General features: G+C 46.1%; 1 protein-coding gene across 2 annotated transcripts in view; it reads right to left on the reverse strand.

Moving 5' to 3' along the window:
• The window catches only part of LOC146177612 (uncharacterized), a 28,555-nt gene extending 11,993 nt beyond the window's left edge, over positions 1-16,562 (reverse strand). For both annotated transcript variants that reach the window (XR_014701332.1, XM_084581166.1), the window contains exon 1: positions 16,497-16,562. The gene's annotated coding sequence lies outside the window, so the exon portion shown is untranslated. The remainder of the gene's footprint in view (positions 1-16,496) is intronic.
• Positions 16,563-18,799: the final 2,237 nt, after the last annotated feature.

Below are 18,799 nucleotides of genomic sequence, written 5' to 3' on the forward strand. Positions count from 1 at the left end.
CCGTGGTTTTAGACTATTTTTGTAGAGCGCGATGAGACGGTCTAAAACGTTTTAGAGCGAGTTATAGAGCGAAAATGGCGGCGGCGTCCGCGGTGGAGTGGTGTGAGTGGTGGCTGCGGCGCTGAAGCGGCAACGCCGGCGCGAGCAACGACGAAGGGCGGTGTGTGAGAATGCGTTCTACTTGTTCGGCGAGTTGTTCCGACGCCTATTTCGACTTGAAAATGCGAAAGCGGAATGGTGGTGCGATGAATGCGCCGATGAACTGTTATGAAGCTCGCAGTCGACCGTTCTTGACGGTGCGGCTGTCATGCGTGCTTCGATCTTTTTTTTTTTTTTGCCTCCGGAGGATTTCGTCTCCACAGGTAGTCGGCCTCTCATAACTGACGGTGAGCAAGTGCGTGCGTCAAATGGCTGAACTCAACTACTGCAAAGTTGGCGCTGAAGGGTGGTTGGGCTCCGCAGTGCGCCCAAAGCAAAAGACGGAGGCGAAGGCGACATACAGTGCAAAACGAATGAAAACGAGCGAGGTTGGTAGTGTACGCTCAACCGCGTTGCTTTTCCCCGTGCTCGTTCTAACTGAAGCATTTGTGTGTGAGACGTTCGTGTGGACATAAAAGTTTATTTTGCCTGTGCTCCGCGATCGATCTTTCTTTTGTTTCTGTTTCCTAAAGAAAAATAAACGAAGCCCCGATTACAATGCTTTCGATATGATTTCTCCGCGCATTTAGGACCATCACACAGTACCTTGACATCAGACGATGCGCAAAAGCCGGCACTCTATATAGCCGTGGAATCAGCTGTTTTACTGAAAATCGCCATTTTTACGGTTTGTTTACCTTTGCCAGCGCGCCCTCGCGGCAAAAGATGCTACCCACGAGAGCATTTAATTGCAAAACTGTAGCTGCTTCTTGATTTTTTTTATGACATTGAACTTTAAATGCGGCTTCTCGAAAATATAAAACTTTAGTTAATTTATTCACACGCTATATCTATAAAAAAGTTAGCAAACGGCTCCTTGACGTGCGAATAAACCTGTTGCCGTGAAAATAAGCGGCCCGGGGCGGCACCCTGGCGACCATTGGTTGATTCAGATTTTCGTCACGCGTTGACGTCTCGCCGAGACGTCACGGCGTCGTCATTTTGACGTGACGCTCTATAACTTTAGAGCGAGAACCGTAATTCGGCCCCAGGTAGCCCTCGATTCCAAGATTGCGGACTTCGGCCCGATGATGTAGTCTCTCCAATACTAAGGCACCTGAGAGAAATAAAAAATTGCGGTACAGCTTGAAAAATAAGCGATTTCAAGAGCGCGACACCACCACGACTTCAAAAAATCGGCGCACATATATACCGGCAACCGCGATTGCGCGCGTATTCATGCGGAGGCAGATAGGGGATGCGCCGCCATTATTGAACGCCGAGGTAGCTGCTTGCGCCTCACCACAGGTTCTGCCACTTGAACACAGTGCGCATTACATTCAAAAACAGATTAACGCTAAAAAGTTCTATCAATACTTTCAAGAAATCGTGCGTTATATCACACCGCGTGATTCAAATTCCTTTGTTGGCGTGCAGGCAACGGCATTCTGCAACGCAAAGCCACATCATACACTGACAAAGTATAAACGTCAGCCCGAAGTTGCAAGTGATGCACGCGCACCTGATCAAAAGCTGAACGTGCGCTGGAACATTGATATCCTCGAGAAGCATCCCGAAAAACGGCGAAAACTTATAAACACAGGGCACCGACCGAACTGCCACCAGCCCGAACCAGCGATCGCGCCAGCGCCAATGCCTCTACGGAGCTGCACATGCGCGCCCAGAGGAGAGGTGGAAAGGAGGATGAGAGAGGCCAGCCAACACCACCTAGAAGGTGGTGTTGGGCCAGCTCGGGAACGCTTGCGCGGGAGTAGGAGTGAGAGAAAGGAAACCTACCTCTCCGCTGCGAAGCGCCGCCGGCATCGCGCTACCGCGGCGGCAGCTCGAGCCGTACTCGTCGCGTGCTCGATGTCGACTCCTCTCGCTTCGGCGGCGGTTGCAGTTGCTTGGACGCGCGCCTCTCAATCCATTTCACCGTCATTCAGTGATCCAGTAGCAACAGCGTCGCGCGTCTTGCGGTTCCAACCGTACGTAATTTGTTGAGACCTCGCGCAGAATTAAGTGAGAATATTTTGTGTCGCGGCGTTCTCAGTTGTCATTACGGCTAATATTGTACGTTACGGCAACACTCAATAAACGGGATGAATGCATGAGTTTTGGGGATGTGTCCGAAATGGAAAAGGAAACAATGAAAAAGACGTAAAATCTCCAACTGAGTGATCCTGCATGTAAGACCCATAAACAAAGGCATACTGATGTATCAGACACATGAACCAATATGTAGTGGTCTATAAGACAAGCATGTATCAGCCTGTAAGATGTACGGGCTTCTGCACTGGTCTGATACTTTTCTGCTGAGAAAATCTGTCATATTGATAAAATATATATCAGTGACTCTCAATATGTACCTGTGCACGCATACCTAGCATCTGGACCTGGCTTGCAAAGATGTGTCATTTATAACCTGGATCCTAAGGCACCTCCAAATGAGGTTATGGCGGATCTTTTATCAGACACGCACTTTGTGCTAAATGCCCGCCAACTAGGTAACCGAGGCACATTTCTTCTACTTTTGAAGGGTCCTTTAGAACTCCCTACTCATTTGTTCTACAACGGGCTGGTCGTTCATCCGAAGCCTTTCCGGCCTGCCCCAGTGTTTTGCTACCGATGCCTACGACAAGGCCACATCAAAAAAGTATGCCCTGCATCCGAAGACACTTTACCAAAACAATCAGCGGACGGCCTCCCCTCCTTCACGTGTCCGTTCTGTAAAACAAACGATCACGACATTACGTATCCCAAGTGCCCTCGCAAGAAACGTCGTGTAGTACATAAGCCTACTTTTGATGCAGTCAAGATTTCAAACCGTTTTGCTGCTCTATCAAACCACACAGAGGAGGATAGTACCGACTTGACGCCAACATATTTACCTCCACCCTCTCAAATCCGCTCATCTTATGCATCTGTTTCGAAGCACAGTTCCCGTACTCTTCGTCAAACGGAAGATGAATTTCCACCAATTAGTTCCCCTATGCCTAACAATATTTCTGTCATAGATGAAGAGATTGCCAAAGTTCGCCAACAGCTTGATCACCTTTGCAAACGTCGGTTAATCTTACTGCAACGTTTGCACCAATCGCCTGTTGAGCCTACACGTCAAGTACATCATCGCTCTAATGAGTACAGTCATTTTGAGTCAAATTATGCCCAACCTCAAAAATCTGCAGTTACAACTTCAATGACATCACTGATTACACTGCTGCAGAAACTGCCTGAAATGATAGCATCTGTTCTGCAAACTAATGGCCACTAACCATAAATCCCTTATAATGCAATGGAACTGTAGAGGTCTCACTAACAAACTACCTGAATTGAAGCTCCGTATTCAAGAAGGAAAACTTAATGCATGGGCTTTCCTTTTACAAGAGCATAACGCTATTCCACCTCTATCTGGTTACTGCCTATATCACTGCCCCTCGATACCCGACCGCCGCAGTGGTCTTGCTCCCGGTAAAGCGGCAATATATGTTCGTTCATCCACTCCTCATTCTCCAATAGACCTATCCCGTTGGTGCAATACCCGTCAAGAAGTGACCGCCATTATTACTAAGCCCCAACGTACTCCAGTTATATTGGTATCATTTTACGCACGACCGATATCTATACTGTACTCAACTTTGGATGGCTCACACATCTACGCACCTCATACCCAGGTGTACCCATACTTGTTGGAGGAGATTTCAATGGACCGCACACAGCCTGGGGTTATATACAAGGCTCTAAGCGTGGACGTCAAATTTACGACACATTTTTTGACCAGTCGTTTACACTTCTCAACAGTTTGACAAAATGTACCCGCCCGCGTGCACCGGCGTCGACTCCGGACCTTACGTGGTGGCTAGGCCCTGGGAATCCTCGCTGGAATTGCGAATCAGACACCTGGGGCAGTGACCACTCCCCCATTCTAATCGATTTTACCTCAAGCACACTTCGTAAAATCCGCCGCAAAATTCACATTACTTCTTGGGATACTCTACGTACAGATGCTCGCCTCATCTCAATAACTCCTGATTCGGCACTTTCTACTTTCATGCAAGTTCTAAATCAGCACACCATGTCTTCAACCATCAATGAAGACCAACCAAACCCTGACCTTCACCTCCTTAACCTCTGGGCACGGCGCAAGCAAATGGACGTATACGTCAGTCAGCATCCGTCCAATAATATTGCCATAGCAGAACTTCATAAACTAACCGCTAAAGCCCGTCGGTATTCTAAGCACCTTCTACACAAACGTTGGACAGACTGGTGTTCTCACATAAGTACTCCGATCGGAAACCGCCACCTATGGCGTGTGTTTCATTCAATGGAACGAAAACCCTCAGTTAAAGACTACGCAGAGAGTATTCGAATAGCCCTGCGTCTTTCACCGCAAGAATTTGCCAAGCAAGCAGCTGTTCAGTTCTTCCCCAATTATGACTGCCAACCTGCACCGGTTCCACTCAGTCTCGACAACCATCTCCCAGAAGATAAGATCACGAACCCTTTCACCATGGCTGAGCTGATCGCTGCGATTGAAGATATCCGCCCAAACACCACACCCGGTCATGATGGTGTGCCTTATACACTATTCCGCAATCTAGAAGGTGAATCATTGACCTCACTTCTGAGAATTTTCAATGAAATCTGGATTTCCAGTGAAATGCCACCAGATTGGAAACATTCTATAGTAGTTCCCATACCAAAGCCCGGAAAACCACCTACAACCCTTGGTGCTCTACGCCCCATTTCTCTTACCCCAACTATCTGTAAATTGTACGAAAAGCTACTTGCCATTCGAATATCCTGGTGGCTTGACCATCATCACAAATATTCGTCTTCACAGATTGGCTTTCGGCCTGGTTACGGATCTGAAGATGGTCTTCAACTTTTTGCCAATGAAGTAATATATTGTTCATCTCACAGTCGTCTCGTCCGCACAGTCGTGGCAACAGATATCACGAAAGCCTACGACAACATCCTCCACACAGCGATCCTCAATACTATGTCATCACTTGGAATGCCCTTACAGCTTTGTCGTGCAATTCACGCGTTCCTCTCCCACCGAACGTTTGCTATCCGTGTAAATGGAAAACCAACAGGACATTTCATTTCTAATCGTGGAGTACCGCAGGGCTCAGTTTTAGCCCCAACTTTGTTTAATATTGCATTTATTCCTCTCATACATGAACTTGCCTCAATTCCTAATATTAAAGTGCTAGCCTACGCAGATGACATTACTATGTGGTCTACAAACCGCTCAGTGCAGGTGCAGCAAGACTTCCTGCAAAATGCCATAAATATCTTTCAAAACTTTCTCAACAACACAGGCCTATCCCTCAACCTCACTAAAACATGCTATGTCCATGTGGGCAATAAGGCCGGCCGCAGAAGTTTCAAAGCTAATCCATTCGCGTTGACAATTGACAATACACTCCTCCTTGAAGTGGAACATACCAAGGTGTTGGGTTTCCATGTACATTCTTCAGGAAAAGGCACAGTTTGGCTATCCGATGTACGAAAAAGTGCCATGAACACACTGGGACTAATTCGAAGAATAGCAAATCGTTCTGGTGGTGCCCGATCAGATACCGCTCGCCGACTTGTCCGTGCTGTCTTTCAACCGCGGCTTCTATACCAGGCACAGTTTCAGAAACTGACAAAACGGCAATGGTCTACACTCGAGGCACTCAACCACGAGGCCATGCGAGTCATTACGTGACTGCCTCGATCAACTCCTATCCGTCTGCTCCAGGAGTACGCCCACCTTAACTCGCTGGCAGAATTAACTGTCCAAAGACAGACGAACAGAGCAAGAAAAGCTTCCCTTCGTCTTGAATTAGAGAACCAACCACCTCCATGGGACTACTACCACCTTACTTCTAATAAGCCACTACTCACCAAGAAGTCGCAGCTCTCATCATCATTCCCAAAAACGTCTTGCGCAACACATGATGACTGTATAATTTACACAGATGCAGCCGTAACCCCAACAGGTGGTTCAGTTGCTTTTATAAGCCCAACCCACCCTCACCTGAACACCAATCGAAGTTACGTTACCGACGCCAAATCAACTCTTGCATTCGAACTGCAAGCTATCTTAAACGCCATAGAAGCGTTACCTGCCGACCCTACGTTTAAAAAAGTACAAATAATGACTCACTCTAAAGAAGCCTTAAAACATTTAAAGAAAGTCCATGGCACTCTTAGGGTCGCACAGACTATACATGCTGCTTGTCACCGTTATCCAGTGACTATAACCATTCACTGGGTTCAAGACAACAAAAATTTGAATACCATAACAGCAGACGTGCTTCCTCATGCAGATGATGTGTCACAACCTATTCATGATTCCTTGCCACCGGATCCACTCCTGACCCATTTGACATCATCAGCATCCCTCAGGCAGCGTACACGTGCTCTAATTCCCCCGTGTACGTACCCCCTTCCCCCCAATCTAACAAGGGTGGAGGAGGTATCTCTGAGACGGCTGAGGGTCGGAGTGGCTCTTACGCCCGCCGTTCGACACCAGTGGCAAAGTACTACTATTCCAGTTCCCGACAAATGCCCACACTGCGAAGAACCGGCTTGCGACACCAATGTACGGCATCTAATATGGACATGCCCAGGAACTTCGCATATGCGCAACACCATACTACAAAAAGCTGGACTTTCACCAAGTAATGACTCTCATTTCCACTTATGGACAACAAACAACATTTATGCACGCAGTTTGTGTGACTTCTTGCACATGGCTGCGCTCCACACATTCCTGTGACGCTATACCACCACCTTTTATGCCGTGTGGCAAACTCAGCGCCATAAATAAATAAATAATGATACTTTTCTTATACAACCCACAGATAAACCTATGAAACCAATACTATTGCTTATAGGACAAATATGTACCAGTCTATAAGACATGAATTTCTGTATAAGTCCCATAGAAATGCAGATACAACACATAGAATACCTACAGAACCAACACCGACTCTTATAGAACCAATAACGCTCCCTATTGGTCTTTTTTGCTAGGGCGCGCAGCAGCAGCGCGCGACATCGACGCCATCATGTAAACAAGGAGCCCCGATCCCCTGACTCCCGGAGACCATCTGAGCGGGAGCGGCACGCCGTAAAAAAAAAGTTAAGCCAAAAGCGAAGCTGAAAAAATGGCTCCTCTATTTCCCACTGGATAACGGCACTTGTCGAGGAGCGCTTCAAAAGATAGCTATCGATGGTTTTCAGCTACGCATTTGGCAGAGATTTGCCATTCTTTCTCAGCATCAGAACTGGCGTTTACCCGGCAAACGATCGAGGTCCGCGTATATGGGCGGTTTTCATATGGTGTATATTTCTTATTCGAAACATACGTACGGCAGCACACAAATAGTTTTCATGAAATGTGTGAATAGTCACTGCTACGAATTCCTCCAGTTTTTCTTCCGTCAGCCAGCTGTGAATATTGTTGACATCTCTCAAAAGGTGTCCAACACGACCAACAATGCAAATGATAGTTTGAGTTGTGACGCTGGGCATCACTGACGAATGCAAACCGAAGATCGGTTCCAAATCGCACCAGCCGTTGGGATACGCAAGTCGCCTTAGTGCAATACAAAGTGCATGTCGGCCAGGGACCTTAAAGCCTTGGGCGCTAGTGAAAGTGCCTGGCAGAGCAAGCAGTTGTGAAGGTGCTCAAAATCCTCTTTTTCGAAACGGAACTAAAACCTAAACAGCGCAGGGTCCACAGAAGATATACAAAATAAACCATTCTTCGAACGGTAGCGGTATATGGTCGGCTCACTTCTGCGTTGTAGGTACAGTTCCAAATTGTCCGCTTCAAACAAGTCAGCACGAGCGAGCTCGCGAGCGTGCACTCCTAGATGCAGTTCATCAATCTCTGCCCATGTCAACATCGATAAATATCACGAATCATTCAATATGCTTGACGGCATAGTTGAAAGACACCAGCAGAATGGTAGACAGTTCACAAGAGGCCAAACATCGCGCAGAAAGAGCACGCGTGTAATTGTTCGTCTGCTTCCAAAAGTTTCGCTTTGCTCGCGAGTTCAAGTTGAGCTTGTCTCGACTCACTGCGGCTCAACTTGCGGCTCCGCCTTGTTTCGTTTCAGTCAACACTTTGCTATCAGGCAGCGCTGGCAAGCACTTCGAATATATATCCTCAGCTGTTGATACCTTCATAGAAAATAGTTTGTGTGGCGTTTGCTAAACGCTTTACTAAAACTCGGTCAGACAGGGAGTCGTTTGCGGCACGCTAACTTTATTTCCGTTAGCGCCGCTATTTACGCTAACGCTGAACTAAAGCTCTATGGGCCACCGCGGCCTTACACCTCCCTCACGTAATGCCCGCAAGGGCCTTTAGGGTATTTAAAATAAACAAACCTGCATGAGGGTCGCGCTTTAAATGCCATACTGCAATGTATGGAAACACGTCCGATTACAATCTAAAAACACAACACTAGCCTGTGATGGCTATTTTGTGCCGGAGTTTTCAAGCAGGAGAACGTGTTTCACCTGTTGTCCAGCAAGCGAGAGGTACTTTGGTGCAGACGACGCCCACAATCACGTGCGGAGAGAGCAGCCGACTTCCATTCTTGCTTATTTCTTCAATAAATTAATCTTCATGTGTGTGTTAAAATAGTGGCCTTAATGCACAAGATAATTATTTCACAGCAAAGTTGTACGCTTGAATTTAAAAACATTTTTTTACTTTGTGCCCTCTGGCATTGGGTAAGAACACTAAACGCCTGCCTAGTGTGACTTCCTGAGGTCAATTTCAGCCGAGTGTCCCCTCTACATATTTTCTTTCTTTCTCTATAATATAATGCTCAGTGGTTCCCCGTCATCACGTGATGCATAAATTCGATGGCGTGAATCTACAGCGACATAAATAAAGATTGAGGCAAGGAATCTACAATGCATGAGCGTCATGGAGACTTCACATTGCATCGAGTTACAATTTCGGACATTCAAATTTATAAATGCTCGAAATCCGTAGTCGCAAGGGGTGGCTCATGGCTCATGGGGTAGTATTTGAAACCGTTAAAAACGGGATATATTTTGTAAAATGAAGTTCAGTACAACATCGGCGACAGACCCACTGACAGCTGAATTCGCTAAGAAATCGGCCATTATATTGGATGTAATGCCCCGGAACCCGCTAAAAACGCACTTCCTGTCAATGTAAAGGAAGGAAAAACAAGGGTTTGCTTCAAAAAACGCATCTTTGGGCTTTCTAGCGCTACTGACACTGACATGCAGCTCATCGAATTCTATCGAGGTAGGGCCCAGAATCATCGCTACTGACACCTGGGATAAAAGCAAGCCACGTCGAAGCCGCCAACACTTGGGCAGAAAGGACAACTATGAGCGCTCATATGTATTTTACAGGTTTGTGCATATACTATATTCCCTGTCATTTCAAATTGCATCACTGTGCCTTTGACTGCTGCATTTGACAAATTTCTTGAACGATGAGCGAAACAGATGCGAGTGATGGGTGTTGTTTTGATCGTGGGCTACCTATTGAAACTGACCGTGAGTGTATGATATGCAAGGAACGTTTGTGCTCGTATCATTTGAGAAATTGCTGCGGTGTCTCTGAGAGGACTTACAAGTCAAAAGGGGAAATCGCGAGAACCCAGTGGCGTTGTCCAATATGTAAAGAAAATAAGCAAAAAAGAGCGGGCGACTATCCAACTGTTGTTGTAATTACAAAACTGAAAGAGATAGTGAAAAGCCTAAAGGAAACCGTCAGTGCTGTTGAGGCAAGTGTGCAGATGCTATCTGCCAAGTACGACACAGGTCTTGCGGGCCTTACGAAAACGAAATGATTGGCATGAAAAAAAATTATTGACAAAATTGAGGCTGAAAAAGGCGGTCTTGAGATCAGTGTCATTAAAATAGATCTTAATGAGCTGGAATGGGAGTATAGAAAGTTGAATTCCACGGAATTCCGCGAGCTGACTCGGAAGACCTCCTTGAAAAGGTCAATGAAACTGCAGCATTGCTTGAACTTCCGTAGCTGACACACAACGACGTCACTGCCATTCACCGCCTTCCTACAAAGAAAGATAAGACGCCCGGAATCCTTGTACGTTTCAGCAGGCAAGTGGATAGAAATTCGTGGCTGCAAAACCATAAGAAATTGGAAGATAACAGCTCAAATATGCTCATTTAAGAAAACGTGACAAAACAGGGGAGTGCACTTTTACCGGCGGCAAAGCATTGGGCACGGGAAAACGACTTCCGCTATGGCTGGTTCAGCCACGGGGAGATACTTGTCATGCGCAGAAGCGGTGAATCTGCAACCGTAATCAGATATAGAAGTGATCTGGAGGCTCTTGTTTAGGTTGACGGAAGATTTGACCGCTATTCAGTTACAATTGTTCTCTCCCCAGGTAACTTAGCAAAAGAACTGGGGAAAAATACCTATCAGGTCTGACATTTCTTCATGTAAACGTACGATCAGCCATGAACAAAGTAGCAGGTTTAGAAGCTCTCCTTAATGAAATAGGATTTGAATTTGACGATATCATGTTAACGGAAACATGGTACACGAATGATGTTGACATTTTTTAATTGTCAGGCTACAATGTATTGTGCTTGAATCTCCCTGATCGCCATGGTGGGGGGTATCGACTTTAATTAAGACAATTTACAGTTGTAGCTTATTGAAGAAATACACATGCTCAAATGCTGATTTTGAAGTCCTGTAAGTGGCAGTGAACAACAACATTATTTCTACTCTATATCGCCCTCCAAACGGCAATTGCTCTAAATTGTTGCAACATTTGGAAAAATATTTCACATCGTATCTACTGATAAACTGAAAACTGTATATGAGGATGATTTCAACCTCTACATGCTGGTTGATAAAAATGCCAGTCTCGAATTGGCATGGCTGTCCGAAAGCTTTGGTTTACCTAATGTTACCATCATGCTTACAAGAGTTACCGTTATTTCGTCCACTTTAAAAGAGTTATTTGTTACCAATGTTAGCAAGGACGACATTGAAACTGTTACTTTAGCTGGAGTGGGCACGGTGGACCCGGCGCTGCAACAATGCTGACCAGGCAACTGTTCTTCGTTGTGCAGGCTTTGCTGGGAACCGCCGCAGTATCAACGGCTTCGAACTTCAACTGCGCAGATCACCATATCAGCATCGACAAGAGCGAACTCGTGCGAACCATCGAATACTTTGCAGTATCAGCTCCTCGTGGCCCTGATCCTCCGGCGACACCTTTTGGCCAGCGCCGCGTGACGTCATGGATCCATACCTATAAAAGAGACCTTCTGTTGCTTCAGCTTCAGTGGGCGCTGCAACGATGCTGACCAGGCAATGTTTTTCGTTGTTCAGGCTTTGCTGGGAACCGCCGCAGTATCAACGGCTTCGAACTTCAACTGCGCAGATCACCATATCAGCATCGACAAGAGCGAACTCGTGCGAGCCATCGAAAACTTTGCAGTATCAGCTCCTCGTGGCCCTGATCCTCCGGCGACACCTTTTGGCCAGCGCCGCGTGACGTCATGGATCCATACCTATAAAAGAGACCTTCTGTTGCTTCAGCTTCAGTGGGCGCTGCAACGATGCTGACCAGGCAATGTTTTTCGTTGTTCAGGCTTTGCTGGGAACCGCCGCAGTATCAACGGCTTCGAACTTCAACTGCGCAGATCACCATATCAGCATCGACAAGAGCGAACTCGTGCGAGCCATCGAATACTTTGCAGTATCAGCTCCTCGTGGCCCTGATCCTCCGGCGACACCTTTTGGCCAGCGCCGCGTGACGTCATGGATCCATACCTATAAAAGAGACCTTCTGTTGCTTCAGCTTCAGTGGGCGCTGCAACGATGCTGACCAGGCAAGTGTTTTTCGTTGTTCAGGCTTTGCTGGGAACCGCCGCAGTATCAACGGCTTCGAACTTCAACTGCGCAGATCACCATATCAGCATCGACAAGAGCGAACTCGTGCGAACCATCGAATACTTTGCAGTATCAGCTCCTCGTGGCCCTGATCCTCCGGCGACACCTTTTGGCCAGCGCCGCGTGACGTCATGGATCCATACCTATAAAAGAGACCTTCTGTTGCTTCAGCTTCAGTGGGCGCTGCAACGATGCTGACCAGGCAATGTTTTTCGCTGTTCAGGCTTTGCTGGGAACCGCCGCAGTATCAACGGCTTCGAACTTCAACTGCGCAGATCACCATATCAGCATCGACAAGAGCGAACTCGTGCGAACCATCGAATACTTTGCAGTATCAGCTCCTCGTGGCCCTGATCCTCCGGCGACACCTTTTGGCCAGCGCCGCGTGACGTCATGGATCCATACCTATAAAAGAGACCTTCTGTTGCTTCAGCTTCAGTGGGCGCTGCAACGATGCTGACCAGGCAATGTTTTTCGTTGTTCAGGCTTTGCTGGGAACCGCCGCAGTATCAACGGCTTCGAACTTCAACTGCGCAGATCACCATATCAGCATCGACAAGAGCGAACTCGTGCGAACCATCGAATACTTTGCAGTATCAGCTCCTCGTGGCCCTGATCCTCCGGCGACACCTTTTGGCCAGCGCCGCGTGACGTCATGGATCCATACCTATAAAACAGACCTTCTGTTGCTTCAGCTTCAGTGGGCGCTGCAACGATGCTGACCAGGCAATGTTTTTCGTTGTTCAGGCTTTGCTGGGAACCGCCGCAGTATCAACGGCTTCGAACTTCAACTGCGCAGATCACCATATCAGCATCGACAAGAGCGAACTCGTGCGAACCATCGAATACTTTGCAGTATCAGCTCCTCGTGGCCCTGATCCTCCGGCGACACCTTTTGGCCAGCGCCGCGTGACGTCATGGATCCATACCTATAAAAGAGACCTTCTGTTGCTTCAGCTTCAGTGGGCGCTGCAACGATGCTGACCAGGCAACTGTTTTTCGTTGTTCAGGCTTTGCTGGGAACCGCCGCAGTAACAACGGCTTCGAACTTCAACTGCGCAGATCACCATATCAGCATCGACAAGAGCGAACTCGTGCGAACCATCGAATACTTTGCAGTATCAGCTCCTCGTGGCCCTGATCCTCCGGCGACACCTTTTGGCCAGCGCCGCGTGACGTCATGGATCCATACCTATAAAAGAGACCTTCTGTTGCTTCAGCTTCAGTGGGCGCTGCAACGATGCTGACCAGGCAATGTTTTTCGTTGTTCAGGCTTTGCTGGGAACCGCCGCAGTATCAACGGCTTCGAACTTCAACTGCGCAGATCACCATATCAGCATCGACAAGAGCGAACTCGTGCGAACCATCGAATACTTTGCAGTATCAGCTCCTCGTGGCCCTGATCCTCCGGCGACACCTTTTGGCCAGCGCCGCGTGACGTCATGGATCCATACCTATAAAAGAGACCTTCTGTTGCTTCAGCTTCAGTGGGTGCTGCAACGATGCTGACCAGGCAACTGTTTTTCGTTGTTCAGGCTTTGCTGGGAACCGCCGCAGTATCAACGGCTTCGAACTTCAACTGCGCAGATCACCATATCAGCCTCGACAAGAGCGAACTCGTGCGAACCATCGAATACTTTGCAGTATCAGCTCCTCGTGGCCCTGATCCTCCGGCGACACCTTTTGGCCAGCGCCGCGTGACGTCATGGATCCATACCTATAAAAGAGACCTTCTGTTGCTTCAGCTTCAGTGGGCGCTGCAACGATGCTGACCAGGCAACTGTTCTTCGTTGTGCAGGTTGGTCCTTCTGTGACATTTAGCAGCGTTCGTAGTGACAACCGTTGCATTGTGGTCCTGCCGTGCCCACAGCAGTGTGCCAGTCTTGCTTACGAGTGTTTTCTGGTATGTAAATTAGTTCTATGCGGAGATGTAGAAACAGATCCAGGACCAACGCAAAAGGAATTGTACGAACAAATATTTGAGGGCCAAAAAACTGTTCTTTATGAAGTAAATGAAAAATAAACACAGCTATGCAGCCTTAACAATGTACTTGCCACCCTGCAAAGTACAGTAAAGGAAATACACGCTAAATTACATCAGTCTTCTACAACCGAGTTCCAAGCTGGCCAAGTTGAAACGACGTCGTTTCAACTGAAATCTTTAGAACAAGTGATGTCTTTCAGACAAAGAAGCTAACCAATTTGGAGGACTATAGCAGGCGTTCCAATCTGATTATATATGGAATTAAGGAGTCGGATGATGAAACAGAATCTACGATAAAATAAAAAGTAGTCAATGAGGTATTTCAGGACAAGCTGGCCGTGAAGTGTGAGTCACTTGGCCAAATACAGACTAGGAAAAAACAACGAAAATCGACCAATAATTATCCACCTTCAAGATTACAACGAAAAGAAGGCGATTTTTGCAAACTGCCAGAAACTAAAAGGGTCTAATATTTATGTCCAGAATGATTATTCTCCATCCACATTAAAAAACGAAAACTTCTCTAGGAGAGTTGTAAACGGGAAAGAGATCTTAAAAGCTTCACTAATCCATAAGCTTAAAGTTGGTAAAAACACTTTGTATTGAGATGAAAGTTAAAAAAAAAACGTATACAAATGCCCCTAACAACATCTCCCGGAACGGACATGTCTAGCGATTCCTCAAACATACAGGATTGACGGGACACTGAAGGACCTCTGAAGCAGCTCAGGCTTATAAATGTCGATGCCCGCAGTGTAAGAAATAAAACTGATGAATTCGAAATGTTATTACTGAAGCATGATCCTCATATCACAGTATTAACGGAGACTTGGCTAAATGAAGAAACAGGTGACGATGTTCTTCCTTCACGGCTATATTGTTTTCCGAAAAGATAGAGGCACCAGAGGTGGCAGTGTAGCCATCCTTATCAAAAATAGCATATCTGCCTATCAGCTAGAAGATATCCCTGACCTTGAATGTTTGCGTGTCAAGATAAAGTGTTAGGGACACAACTTTATTGTTTATGCTATCTACAGGCCACCGGATGCCCCTGTTGAATATTTGCAGAAATTGGAAGAAGGAATGGTCAGACATGCGAACAATAATGTATTAATGGGAGACTTTAATTTGCCAAATACTGATTGGGAGCGCCTTAATACGGGGAATGTGCAGAACAAAAACATTAGCCTTACTTTCAACATTATGCTGCGTTACAACCTAACGCAGGTGGTACATGAACCAACACGTATGCAGGGAACATGCAGCTGAATTCTGGATTTGGTTTTTGTTAGCCGGAATTTCCCAGAATATTTTGTTTCTATAGAACAAGGACTGTCTGATCACTGCATGGTGAGCGTTACCCTTCCACTTATGCAAATAGCGGAAAACTATTCTTCAGTGCTTTCTTACAAAGATTATTCTCATACTGATGACGTTTCTATCATAAATTACATGGAAAATTGTCTTGCCGATTTTAACAGCGCCAGTGTCTGTTCCCTTTGGAATACTTTCAAAAGTATGTGTCTTCACTGCGTAGAAAAATTCATACCTACTAAGAGAAAAAGTTCACAAGCGTACAGCCTGGATGACACGCGACGTGATTCATGCTAAACGAAAGTTAAAAAGTTTAAAGAAAAAGCATATCAGTCCGAAAAAAATAAAAGAAGCTCAGGATGTGCTTGAACAGAAGGTGAACGCAGCTAAACATTATTACTATAATACTTCACTTCCCAACTTCATTAAAAATGATCCTGATAAATTCTGGAAGCTTATGAAGGAGAAAAAGAAATCAATTCCGCAATTAACAGCGGATGACACACTGATAACTAATGACATAGACATAGCGCAGCACTTTAATGAATATTTTCAAAGTGTCTTTTCAGTATCGAATGTTATTACCGGGTTTTCCAAGAAACGTGAATTTGATGCCAGTTTTGTTTCTTATGGTGGTATTGTCAATATGCTGGTAAATCTCAAAACGAAAACTACATGTGGCCCTGACGAAATACCGAATATCTTCCTAAAGCGGTATCCTGAACATGTCGCGAAATTTTTCTGTTTCACTTTCGTCGGGGGACCTCCCGGCTGACTGGAGGGTGGCCCTAGTTGTTCCGGTATTCAAAAACGGAGATCGAAAAAAACTCAAAAATTATCGCCCCATCTCTTTAACATATCAATGTTGCAAGCTCTTGGAGCACATTGTGGCAAATTGCATTAATGAATTCTTGGCTGAAAACAATGTGCTTACAGAGTTTCAGCATGGTTTCAGAAAAGGTTATTCGACTCTAACACAACTGGTATCCGTAATTCATAATTTTGCGTTATCCCTCGACAATAATGGACAAATAGATGTAATATTTTTAGATTTCACCAAAGCGTTTGATAAGGTACCGCACGACAAATTAATATTTAAACTAAGAATGATTGGCATACCTGACATTTTTGTACACTGGCACGGCCACTCGATGGAAGCGCACTGGGTGCGGCCTGCTGCGTCGCGCCGCCGTCAATGGGCAAGCGCGTCCTTGGGGAGTTTACAGTTGCGCCCGCTATTTCTGCTGAGGGCGCCACTGTTCGGGGACACGCCGCCGCCGGGGTCGCCGGCTCTGAGCGCGCGGTTTGCTTCCTTTCTGGGCGCGTTCGCCTCGGGTCTGCGTGGTAAACGCAAACTTTTTTGTGTGCGCGTGTGCAAGCACGTTAACGTTGATACTGGATGCGTTTGTTTTTTTTAAGGCGAAAGCTGTTCTAGGCTCATGGAGCGAAAATCTGTGCGCAAAAGCTGTGCCTTTAATCTGTGGGTCGCATCTGTGCACTGGTGTGTCAGTCGCAAAAGCGCCGCGGACGTGCAAGGAGGGAGATTAATAATTAAAATGATTGATGGTGATAGGTAATCAATAAAAGTTATAGACATTGATAGAGGTAATGACTAATGATAATGACTGATAATGGTTAATAATGACTAAAATGATTTGTAATGACCAGTATATCAAACTACGACATGTAATGACCGCAATTTATTAGAAATGAGTAAAAGTGCTTAGCGATGTGTGGTAATGACTATAATAGCTAGGCATGACTCATCATTACTGTTAATGACTACGAAATGACCAATATGTGAAACGACGACATGTAATGACCACCCCTGGTTCTAAATGAGTAACCTGTTTAGTTATGAGTGATACGGGCTACAATGCCTACGCAGGCAGACTCATCATGACAGGGAAACGACCAATATATCAAACGACGACTTGAAATGAACTGTGGCAAACGATGAGAGGCAAATGATAGGAGATGGGTAGGCTTTCGCCGTCCTCCGCTTAAGAGACATCTAAGAGACCCTCTAATTTTATCTTCTGAACTCACTTCGGGCAAAGACAGCAGCGAGTTGTGGAAATGCACTCGCTTCCTCTGAAATGAGAGCGGCGCTGAGGTTGAAAAGTCCAGATGCTGAAGCATAATGCCCTATCAGCTGCCATTGAATTTGCTACAAAGGACAGTAGATTGGACTTGCTGGTGATTAATTATAGGTTAACCATGCAAACAACGTGACGGGAACACAGGAGAAGAGGACGGCACAACCGCACTAGGTGTGTCGTCCTCTTTTCTTGTGTTCCCGTCACGTTGTTTAACCTATTTATTTACCAGGGAGCTGGTCAGTGAACTAGGATTTTAATGATGCGTTGTGAAGCAGATGAACGCGATGAGATAGCACCAGAAGCTTTTTTCGCGGGTTATGTTGCGAGGACATATCAGAAAACGCTACGAATTGTTTTTTTTTTTATGTATAAGCATGGAATTTGTTCTAAATTTTGCCGCGCTAGTCTGAGTGGCCTTGCAAGTAAAGGAGCCTGTGCATACAACATCTGTTTATACTCTTGAGACTGTTTGAGCCGATGCGATAAAATGAAAAGCCACGTTCCACAAAATATCCGGCGCCCGCTCTGTTGGCGGAAAGTCGGAAAAAAACCTCTCTGGTAAGAGGCACTTTAGTTGGTGATATGGCCAGACACCTTTGGCGCAATGAGAACACATGTGTTCATGTGGCAGGAGCTGACAAACCAGAGATTGTCAATAAGATGTAAGGGTGAAATGGGAATTATTGAAAACGGGATCCTTAGATCCCAAGTCAGGCACACTATACTCCTATAGGGCACGTTCGTACGGCTTCGGTAAAGAGGGTCTTTATATAGCTATGTGTAGGGTACTATTTCATACAATGCGGTGGCTTAAGGCTCCATTCTAATGATATGCGACAGAGGCAGCATTTACGGGATACGGTGAATAAGCAGGTAGCAAAGTGCGGGCACTCTAACGAGGCTCCTCAAGAAGACTGAAGAACCCCAAGTTTTGTTTATCACTACCAGGTTGTTGCTTAATTTATGCGATATTTGGTAATGCAGGAAATATGAGTCAAATGGACCAGTTACAGGTTAATGAAAACCAAGGACAATGGAGGCTTGATGTACCCCGCAAAGGAAGTTATCAAGCTTTGTCAGCTTACGAGCACCTTCATTAACAGGATGATGAAGTCTGAAGAGGTCCGGCGAAGTAGCAAGCTGTGTAAACTTTTGATTTCATCATTGTTTTCTCACTGTACAGTACTCACGGATTGAAATAGGACACTCGGAGCGCGTGGCCGTCGCTGCATGCAAGGCAGTGTGGTAAACAACAGGCCGGCTTATTGGCGACCGGAAGGAGCAATTCTGCTTTTTAGATGTTCTCCCCCTCGCGCTATA

The sequence above is a fragment of the Amblyomma maculatum genome, chromosome 10 (genome assembly GCF_055883805.1).
Source record: "Amblyomma maculatum isolate TAMU_Amacu chromosome 10, ASM5588380v1, whole genome shotgun sequence".
NCBI lineage: Eukaryota > Metazoa > Arthropoda > Arachnida > Ixodida > Ixodidae > Amblyomma > Amblyomma maculatum.